The following is a 10423-nucleotide window of genomic DNA, read 5'->3' on the forward strand; positions in this document are numbered from 1 at the left end:
ATGTGTGGTGTCACCAAAGCATGAGTAATTATCTAAATTGTCTATATTCTTCTCATAATGCAGCAAGAGCAAAATTGGTGCACATGATAGATTTGTGTTAACTCCTTTTTAGCCCCAGTTACTTCTCAAACAGGAGATGTGGATCCAAAAAGGCACTTAAAATTGTGCACTAGTTCTGAAAGTACAACATCTATCAGAACTAAAGATTGGATGTTCTTGGCCCGGAGTACATACAACAACTTTAATGTGAATAACAATAAAAGAAATAAGAAGTGAACCCAAATGTTTTGTATAAAAAAAAACCTGAAGATTCTTGAATATCCATGAATTCAGAAAGAAAGCATAACTTGAAAAGATGATGGTAATGATTTTTAATATCTTCTTCTAGAAAGATTTAATATACAACCTGTTAGAGCAGAGTTAATCCTAGAGATTTTACTAAAAAGACAAAACTATGTCCTTCCATTTTCTTGTGTGTTAAGGCTGTCTACTTTATGCATGAGTTTTTTTAAGATTTAAGTACTCATGACATGAATCACAAAAAAATACTTAATGCATCCTTAACATCTTATTTATGACTTTCTTTTATGACTTTCCTTTTTTTTACAATTCTGTACAACATCATTTGGTACCAAATGCAGTATGATCTGCCATAGTGATGACATAGCAATAGTTATTTTACATTTTCCACCTTTCGTCCTGAAATCAATAGAACAAAAGCTTTTGCGCTGTAGTGACTTGTGTGCAATTGCCATAAATGTTAATGGGGATTACACAATAATGTTCTACTGTGTAAAGATATAATTAATGAGCCATGGATCAAAACTCTGATATACTTTAAGAACTATAAATCAGGATATTTTATTCCATTCCATTCCGTTCCGTTCCATTCTTTCTTCTGATGATTTTTTTCCTGTAATAAAATTTTATGCTGTTTTTCAATCTTGGCAACTTTAAGGTATGCAGATCAACTTCCAAAATTCTCCAATTAGTCATGCTGGCTCTGGAATTCTGGGAACTGAAGTTCACATACCTTAAAGTCGCTAGAGTTGAGAAACATTGTTCTATGCATTTTTGCCAACTCCACAATTTCCCCAATCTTCCTGATACTGCCTCCTTATGCTTCACTAAATCTATGTTCATGTATTTATGGAGTTTAAGGACATCTCAATGCCATGACTTTGAGCACCTTATGGAATACAATAATAAAAAAAAATCCAATGATTATAAAGAATTGCAATACCCTCCCCCACACAGACACCCTTCAAAAGACCAAATCATCACGCAGATTTTAAGGGCTTGGTATGGTGACCACTTATGATTCTGATCACTTAATTAGTGAGTCACTGAATGAGAATATCTACCTAAAACTGATCTGGAGCTTATTTATAATTTATAAATGTCAAAGAATCAAGCATCTGTGCAAGAACAACCCTATGCAGAAAACTGACACTTTAAACACTTCTAAGCCGCTGATAATCTGTTTATTCAAAACACACCGAATCACCTGCCTTGGGAGTTAACAATAGGTTTGGGCTAGACTTGTATTATTTTAAAAAATGTATATTTTTTAAACAAAGCAACGTATTTCTCCAATGGAAAAGTATACAAATCAATCTCATTCTTTACTATTTTAATGCATTTCATATTTCTTTCAATGAGCTTAGGACAAAGTGTAACTTCCTGGCTTCCTTCTCTGTAGTTTAGCCTACAACAGGGCTGTCAAACTCCTGGCCCATGGGCCGGATGCTTCACACGCTGGTCACACCCATGCCTGGTTTAGTGAAGGGAGAAAAAGTTCTGATACATTTTGTGACTCTGCCCTGACCAAGTGAGTTTGACACCGCCGGTCTACAACAACTTTGTAATGTAGGTTAGACTAAAAGGTAATTTTTGACTTTGTTACTAAGTAGGATATTCAAGCTAGATCTTTTCAATACTAGCTTGGAACTGAAAACACAACATTGTATTTTGTAACACAAGGTTTGACAGGCAAAAAGTCTCGAAAGTTATAGTTTAGATTTGGAACCCAATGTGCAGATAAAACAAGATTTATATAGAAAAAGAGTCAGTTTGCTTATGAAGGATGAAACAAAAAATCTTTTAGATCCCTTGCTAACTTTGCTATGCTTGCTGTTGCTGAATACAATATAGCCTCCATCCTCTATCCCTAGCAGCAATCCACCAGTTTTCAGGCTGGGTGGTTCCAAGCATTATTTGGCTATGTTCTACCTTTAGTGAAGCTTAACAATATTGTTCTATGGATTTAGTTATACAAGGTAAAAGGAAGTTGCTTATGGCAACTATCTGCCTGGCAGAAATGGCCTTTGCTCAGAGTGTGCAGGATGTACATTGTTAATGGCTGAAAGATAAGATTGTTGGAACTGGCAGGTGTTCAAGAGAAAGGCAACTGCTCAGGTACATTCCAGCTAAGTGAAGTACTATCAAGTGTCATAAAACAAGCAGATTTTAGCTATCCAAGTACATTCTCAGGTTGAAGACATTAATGTACCCAAACTATGCACTTTCCCCTGCTTGAAATACAACTGTCTTCTGGTTGCCATCTTTCTTTCCAAACGTGAGCACTTCTTGCTTTTATTTCTTAAAATTCTCAGCAATATCATAGCTACATAGAGAATCCTAGGAGTTAAAAACCACATATTCTCAGGATGCTTATCTGGACTGGGTATTCCAGATATCATAGTCACATTATATCTGAAAGACACCACATTTGGGAAAGGTGATCTTTGTAAACAGAATAACAGAATCAGCCATTCGGTCCCCTCTGTTAATATAAACAGATGTATTCTACTGTTCACAAGAAATAGCATATCAAATACTCTCCAATCAAATTGACTTCCAATGTGTACTGGGTCAGCTGTTACAAATGATAGCTTGCTGTATTAGTTGGGACACACTTAGCCAGCAGATGATAACCTGGAATGCAATGAGATCAATAAGCCTACTTGGCTTCCTTCATGATCCCTGCCCCATCAACATTTTAAAATTTAATTATGTTACAAATAAAACACCTGTCTCTGGCATTATATTCATTTCCAGCAATTCTCTTGGACATTATAAAGGCCCTACCATTCATGCATAAGTAACTTGAATAGTTGAGAAATATTATACTCCGTTGAAGTAGAGGTAGTCCTCAACTTACAACCATACACTTAACAACTATGAAGTTACAATGGCACAGAAAAAGTGACTTATAATTGTCATATTTATGACTGTCATAGCACCCCCACAGTCAACTTATCAAAATGTGGGCACTTGAAAACTAGCAAGTATTTACAATCCTAGGGTCATTTATCACCATTTGTGATCTTCCCAGCTGGCTTCTGACAAAGTCAATGGGGGAAAAGTGGATTCATTTAACAATCACATGGTTTACTTAACAATTGTTGTAATTTTCTTAATTGTTGCAAAAAAAGGCTGAAAAATTGGATATGATTCATTCAACAACTGCCTTGCTTATCCACAGAAACTCTGGTCCTACTTTGTGGTTTAGGTTGAAAACTATCTATAGTCATACTGAAAATATGCTCTGCATATGCTCTCAAAATTCCAAATGTGATCTTTTTTCATCTTTACCTTTTTATTAGTTTACAATATAAAATACAAAAATATAAAAGCAAATAATAGGAAAAGTAGTGGAGGAAAAAGGGGAGAAGAAAAAAAGGAAGAAAAACCATTGACTTCCAACTCCCTTCATCGCAGAATATGAAGTAACATAAAAAGTAAAACATAAGAAAAAATAAAAAATAAGTAACATTAAAAAAGTAACATAAGGAGTGTGCATAAGTGCACAATCATGCCTACCATCCCTGTCCTATTGTCCCCATTTATTCGTACCTATTTCCTGTATTCTTACTCATGATTATACTTATACCTATTATCTTATAAGCGATTGACAAATCAAATAAATAAAATAAAAACCTCAACTTTTTACTTTTTATGTGCTCTTAACCCAAAAAGGCTGCTAATCCCTGAACAGAAGGCAGTGTTCAGATGTTTCAACAAGTAGGTGAAACAAAATAAAGGGGGATATGTTGTGACTGATTTTTAGCAACATCATTGGCCCTTAAATTAAGGACAGTTGTTATTTAGAAATTTGAATAACTGTTGGCATTTCTCTGCTACAGTTCTATAAGATTATTTAATTGAAATCCAGATATACTATTGCCATAATTTTCAAGACATAAAATATATAGTACATGGCTTCTGGAATTCTTTCCGACCTCCTTGCCAGCAGTGATTATACAGCATAGTTATCTATACATGTGCTTTGTCTTGATAGAGAGCCTGGAAGAACGACTGCTTGATAGAGAGCCTGGATAACGACTGCTTTCCAAACAGAAAGCAGTCGTTATCAACCTTCCAACATGCTGTCCAATTATCTCTCCCATGAGGATATATTTTGGGTTTTTTAATCTACATCCCCATATCTGATCCACCCCATTTTTCAAACTTTCAAGCTTTTACCCACTATTCCAAGTACACAAAATCTGACCTGATTCCATTCAGTTTACAAAGAGTTATTCTTCTGATAGACAGAGTTCCCAGGCCCCTATTCAGTAGATACTTTCTTTCCAACATCCCGTTTGATTGGAATTTTAAAAAAATACCATCACCAATTTCCAAAACAAAACAGTGACAGTGATCATAACAATAAAATCAGATATACTTTCAATAACCTGTGAAAATAAAAATGTTTTTATTTCTAAAGATCACCATGGCCACTGCATATAAGGAAAATCTGCTCAAAATGTTCTATCAATGGCATCTTCCACTAGCCAGATTGGCCAAGATGTATAAAAGCCAGCCCCCAAATTGCTGGAAATGTTTAATAGAATGGGGAATGTATTACTATGCATGGTGCTGCTGCAAAAAAGTACAGGAGTATTGGCTTCGGACGGGAAAGTGGCTGGAGGAAATGTTGGGTTTTAAAGTGGATCACCAAAATGTTTTCTATTAGGAATTATAGTCAAAAAAATACAAGAAAGATGCGCTTTATTTGCTTATACACATTATTACTGCATCAAGGATAGCATTATCCCAGAACTGGGAAAAGACAGTTATACCAAATAAAAAAGAAGTAATAAACAAAATCTTGATATGCGCTGAAATGGACAAGTTAACTCTAGAAATAAAAAACAAAGATGGTGGGAGCAGAGAGGAAGGTCAAGTTGGAAAAGGAGTTGTTGAAAGAATAAATGATTGGATGAGATGAAAAGAACATGAATGATGTTGGAAATGTAAAGTATATATGTATATATTTGAATAATTGTTTACAGGAAAATATATATATATGCGATATTGATCCAAAATCATGTCAAACTGACTGCACCATGTTCAATATTTTTAATTGTTTTGTTCAATAAAATTTATTTTTAAAAAATATTTTTATTTCTTTCAATTACTAACACGGAGAGACACAATATCCTGTGAAGGATATTGAGATATGAAGCTCAAACAAGATTTCAGTTCTAGATTCTGGTTCTGAGCTGAAATTGGACAGCTTATTTTAGGTTCTACCAACCTAAAGTATAACATCCAGGCTCTGGGTCTGAAATGCAATTACTGTATTTAGTAACTGGCAACTTTCCACTGAGAATAATTGTACAGTCCGTTCTAAGCATCACTGTTCTGGAAAGATGAAAAAACATTGGACAGAATTCAGAAAGAAGGTACAAGCAATAAAAGGGATTGAAATAGCAAACGATATAGAAAAATCTGAAACATGAGCTAATTAAATTATATAAAATTCAGTAGGAAATTTGATTTATGCTTGTAAGTGAATACATCCGTGATAATGTACCAGTTCTCTCCTTCTATCTACTTAATTAGTTACATAGATATAAAACACTTCAGTCCAAATACAACAATAAACTTTGAAGTCAGGTCCTGCCTTCCAAAAAGAGTCGGACCAAAATGTGGGTGAATCATGCAATATCAGGCTGATTACATTAAATTCAATTTTAATTAAATGTAAATGAAATTAATTAAATATGATTGTGCTTAAGCCTTCTGTCATATTAAAAACTAAAATTCAGTGGCAACATTTAGATAGGATCTGCTCAAAGCTTGGAAGTAGATGACTGACTGACAAATAATTTAAAGAAATATTCAGTTTTTATGGGTGTGAATGACTTCCATACAGAAAAAAAGTGAACTTTTTACCTTTGACACCATGGAAGTTCTATCTGAGGAACCTGATTTCCACAGCCCATATATAACTCCTGCAGGATGCAATTTTTAAACATATGGGTGAACAATTCCAAATATATGTCATGCATGTAAATTTCAAAATATTACTTCTTTAGAAAAAGATGTCCAGATAAAATCTCCATCTTTCTCTTATCCTAGTCATAGGAACTGCTATATTGAAACTTCCTAGAGAAATTAGGGCTACCTATCCAAACTGCAAACTCCATAGAATCAGCAATTGCTATCAGAAACCCTTTGCTGCCATCTAGTGGTTATCCTGCTTTTTCCCTCAGCCCAGATATGGCAGCCCTTGATAAACTAGGGACTTTAATCAGGGAATTCACATGAAAGCAGTTAGTTGTCTTACAATATTTTTTTTCCAACTACTGTCACATACCCTTATATTGTATGTCACATAGCAGAAATCAAGTGACCATCCCACCTTTCTTCTTCAATATCTTTCACCCCAAACCCACATCCTCTTTTATGCAAAAGAGCAAAAGTCCACCACTCACATACCTCTGACTCAGAAGTCTGAGTATATTCTCATCTTCTTAATAGGGCAAAATCCTTCAGATAACATTTCACTTATCTTAAAAGAATCAACCAGCCTTTCTTAAGGGCCAATTAAGGGTCAAACTCCACCATTTCCGATAAATCATCTCATTTTAAAAATTTTTATTAAATTTTTCTTCCACAGGTATCCTTTTCTTCCACAGGTCTCACTATTAATTTTTTCTTCCACAGGTATCCTTTTTAATAGGGGCAAAATCCTTCCATAGACTTATATATCAACAGCCCCTTTTTTGCTAGAAAACAGACACAACCTCAGTAACTGAAACTTATGCTCACAATGCCATGTCACAATCATCAGATCTACACGCTATTTTCTAAAATTCATATCTGTTCGCCAAAGAAAAAAAGAACTATTGTAACTACTATCGAGTTTTCTTTGGAACCTCCATCAACTTTTTGCCCTGGGGACAACATTCACCAAATTTTCTTTGATGTAGTGACCTACGATTCCAGGACAGACTTGATAAAGTCGACTAACAATTCGATTTCCACAATCTCACCCGAAAGTTCCCATTTGTTTCTTCCAACTTAACACAACCACTCAAATAAAAATAAAAAAACAGAAGGCAGACACGGGGCAAGCCCAGCGAACGAGCAAGCCCCTCACTATTCTTGCCCCACCCTTTCCGAAACAAGGTACAGGCAAATAGGTCCCAACCCCAGCTGAAAGCAGGCAGCGTTGGGTTGTTGTTGTTTTTCCTCCTACCTGCACGCGTCTACGAGGCTTACTTGCCTCATACGCTCTTCCTTCTGAGCTTCTTACAGCAATGGATAGTTGTTGCAGCCGCAAACCGGAACCAGGAAGCAGCTGCCGAGCAAAGCCGAAAGAAATCCACTTTCTGTCGCTTCCTCTCGCTGGCCAACTCTTGTTAATTTATTTGTTTTGCTCTTCGCTCGCCTCTGCCACCGTGCCTCTTGGAGGACTGACTCATAAAAAATCCTGGGCAAAATTCTTGCTAGGAGAGAGAAAAAAATATCCAAGACAGCCTTCTGGTTTCATGGAAATATACATGGTCCAAAGTGGGATGTTTAAGGATATTTTTGGTCAGAATTTCGTAATTTGAGTACAGAAGCCCAGACCTCATCATCAAGCGAAGCAGTGCTGTAAAGTTTGCAAGTAACAGTGACATATTGATATTAGAAGATGTACAATATTTTGGTATCCTTTTAAACTGTAAGGTTTTCTTTCATTACCGGATATTTTCATTTATCATATTTTCTAAATTTTCTAAAGCACAAGATAAAATCAAACTCATTCAACAAATTTAACAATCAGGTGATCATCTTCAGGGTCATGTAAAAGAATTTGTTGAACCCATTGAATAAAATTGTTTGGATTCATTCCTGCTTAGAACCCTTGGCTGGTTAGAATAGAATAGAATACTTTATTGGCCAAGTGTGATTGGACACACAAGGCGTTTGCCTTGGTGTAAATACTCTCAGTATACATAAAGAAAAGATACATTCATTAAGAATCAAGAATCATAACATACAACACTTAATGATAGTCATAGGCTACAATCAACAATCAAATCATACTAGGAAACAGTCAAGTGGGAGGGGATGGGTGATAAGGAGTGATGAGAAGATTAACAGTAATAGTAGTGTACACTTTGTAAATAGTTGAACAGTGTTGAGGGAAATATTTGTTTAGCAGAGTGATGGCTTTCAGGAATAAACTGTTCTTGTGTCTAGTTGTTCTGGTGTGCAGTTGCGAGATGGTTGTTGTGAGATGCCCAATAATTTAGGAACAGTTTGTCCCTGTTGGACCAAAGGAAGTGGACAGGGTCCTCTTCTCTCAACGTACGGTGACTACCAGTCAATTAGACCCTTGTCCCTCCTGGCTGGTGAAAGCCTCTAGGAGGGTGACCACCAGGTGGATTCATGCATTCTTCACTGCAAAAGGGTACATTCTTGGGACCTTTTAAGAAGGTCCAGTTTGTCCTCTCTTTAAAAATGTCACTCAACCTCTCCTGCCTGGACAACTTTCATGCAATCTCCCATCTTCCTTTTTTGGGAGGGAAGGTGGCTGCTGATCAGCTTCAGGGAGCCCTGAATGAAATGGATTTCCTGGACTCTTCTGTCAGGATTTGGACCTGGCTATAGGACAGCCCTGGTTGCACTCAAAAGTGATCTCTGGTAGGAGTGGAATGGTAATAGTGCAACAATTCCTGCTCTCCTTGACCTCCCAGAAGTCTTTGATACTATAGATCCTGGTATCCTTTTAGGCCAGCTATACAAGCTGAGGCTAGGAAACCATGTTTTGCACCGGTTCAGCTTCTTCCTCCAAGGTCAGACTCAATAAATGTTAATAGGATCCAGCCGATATCATTTGTAGCATTCCACAGGACACCATACTGTCCTTTTTAAAATATCTACATGAAACTATTAGGTGAGATCATTTGTCACCATTGGTTGAGATATCATCAATGTGCTGATGATGCTCAGTTCTACATCTTTACACATAGTGATCCAAGTGATGATGTCTCTGCCCTCTCATGATACCTGGAAGCTGTCGAGAGCTAGAGAACAGACTTTGACTGAACTCTGGAAAGATTGAGTGACTTTGGCTACATAGAACTTCAGGATCATCCTTTTTGTCTTCCTTAGTTCTGGGCATTTCTATACTACCTCATTCAGACCTAGTTTGCAACTTAGGAGTTTTCTTGAACTTATGTCTCCTGCTTGAAGAGCAGGTGGCAAGTGTGAGGAGAACTTTTGTACATCTCTCATTTGTGTACCATCTGTGAACTTTCCTTGATCATTACTCAAGCCTTAGTCATCTCTCACCTGGAATAATTCAACAGCTCTACATGGGACTATCCTTGAATTCTATCTGGAAGCTTCAGCTGGTACAAATGTGGCAGTGAGAACCCTAAGATGGATAGTTGGAGAGCAGAGGGCAAAGGAGCAAATATATATGAATATTACATCTTTGCTTCACAAACTTCTCTGGCTACCAGTCTGCTTCCAAATACAGTTCAAGGTGTGAGTTATGACCTTTAAAACCCTCAATAGCATAGATCCAGACACTTGATGAACTGGCTTGTCCCTGCTAGGACAAGCCTGTCCTATTTGTGCTGGCAGAGAGGGCCTATCGCAGACCCCGTTGGTCAAAGAACTCCAACTATTGGGATCCAGAAGAGCCATCTTTGCTGTTATGCCTGCCTTTTGGAACATCTTACCCTCTAAGGCAGGGGTGTCAAACTGGCGGCCTGGGGGCCGGATGAGTCACATACACACTATGCCCACCCAGCTCTGCGGAAGGGGAAAAACGTTGCAATAAATCAAATGATGGCAATGTGATACTGCAAGTATGACACCTGTGCTTTAAGGCAAGATCTGTTCCCACCCTCTGCCAGCTGGCTCTGGGACAAATGGAGGAGTTCATGTTGGAAGTGGCTGCTGGATTTATGTCATACTCCACCTCTCCCTTGCCCCGTTCTCTCCATCTACCCATCTTTTTGTGGTTTCTCCATCAGGGTATAAAGAGAAAATATCTGCTGCGAGCTCTGGGTAGGATCAGGAAGGGCATCTGGCCAACAAATGCTTAGCTCCTCTCAGTTGCCTTGACTCCACCCCGAAACAAGAGATTAAAGTCATAAAAAGAAAAAATGATGTATTCCTGTTGTTC

General features: G+C 37.2%; 1 protein-coding gene across 7 annotated transcripts in view; it reads right to left on the minus strand.

Annotated features, from left to right (window-relative positions):
- OSBPL7 (oxysterol binding protein like 7) overlaps positions 1–7599 on the minus strand; it is a 49052-nt gene extending 41453 nt beyond the window's left edge. For 3 of the 7 annotated variants that reach the window (XM_087917030.1, XM_087917027.1, XM_087917024.1), the window contains exon 1: positions 7496–7595. The gene's annotated coding sequence lies outside the window, so the exon portion shown is untranslated. Of the gene's footprint in view, positions 1–6186; positions 6246–7289; positions 7328–7495 lie in introns of those variants that run through there. The other 4 variants (XM_087917028.1, XM_087917022.1, XM_087917031.1 and 1 more) reach the window with 4 other exon arrangements.
- Between the last annotated feature and the right edge of the window lie 2824 nt (positions 7600–10423).

This window comes from Pseudonaja textilis, chromosome Z, assembly GCF_049901715.1.
Source record: "Pseudonaja textilis isolate UNSWEBS1 chromosome Z, rPseTex1.2, whole genome shotgun sequence".
Classification (NCBI taxonomy): Eukaryota; Metazoa; Chordata; class Lepidosauria; order Squamata; family Elapidae; genus Pseudonaja; species Pseudonaja textilis.